At 43.6% G+C, this 822-nt stretch overlaps 1 non-coding gene across 1 annotated transcript; it reads right to left on the reverse strand.

The window, feature by feature from the left end:
- Positions 1 to 547: 547 nt before the first annotated feature.
- On the reverse strand, positions 548 to 620 carry Trnar-ucg (transfer RNA arginine (anticodon UCG)). The gene has a single exon. It is a non-coding gene; the product is annotated as a tRNA-Arg (tRNA).
- Between the last annotated feature and the right edge of the window lie 202 nt (positions 621 to 822).

Below are 822 nucleotides of genomic sequence, written 5' to 3' on the forward strand. Positions count from 1 at the left end.
CGTTTCCATTGGCTTTAAATACATCGTGTTTTCGCTGCATTAAAGAGTTCCAGGTGCCAAGTGGAAGTTGTAATCCATTCGCAGTTTCCCTCTCCTTATGTTTATTCAACGAAACCCTTGAACAAATCCTACAACCCCACTCCTTTTGCTTTCAAGACGCTGGCTCTCCCACTGGCTCGAACCCACCCACCCACCCCACCCCCTCCGAATACTCTCTCAACTTCTGTGCGCGTTACATTTCCTCTCATCAGCTACGCCTCCGATACAGACAATCGTCCTATTTTTCCTTTTTAATGAATAAAACTGAAATCAAAATTCCAAACTACTTGGAAGACTGTAAACTGTATCCCTTTAAATGCATCGCAATTTGAAAGCACAGCTTCAAACCTGAACAGAGCGAGCAGACAGACAAACACCTGTGTTTCCCACAATGCCTTACTTCTTCGGTCTTCCCAACCCTCCTGCCGTCCCTCTACCTCAGTGATCGATATCCAGGTAAGGGGCGGAAAACCTGGCAGGAGGAAAAAGACCAAAAATGCTCACCCACCGACCGTGACAGGATTCGAACCTGCAATCTTCGGATCCGAAGTCCGACGCCTTATCCGTTAGGCCACACGGTCTTGATGACTTCGATGATGAATTATATAAATTATATTGTTGGCTCATTAAGAATGCAAGTTATAATCATCCTACTTCGTAAACATTATTCATAAGAATGTAACTAAAGTCCTTTTCATGAAGTGTATACCTTTAAGGATCATTTTCGATTTCGCGCTGTTACTTCGATACTTTTAAGTGACTTACATGACAGAGATGCAGCTT

Source organism: Macrobrachium nipponense, chromosome 11 (genome assembly GCF_015104395.2).
Source record: "Macrobrachium nipponense isolate FS-2020 chromosome 11, ASM1510439v2, whole genome shotgun sequence".
Taxonomy (NCBI): domain Eukaryota; kingdom Metazoa; phylum Arthropoda; class Malacostraca; order Decapoda; family Palaemonidae; genus Macrobrachium; species Macrobrachium nipponense.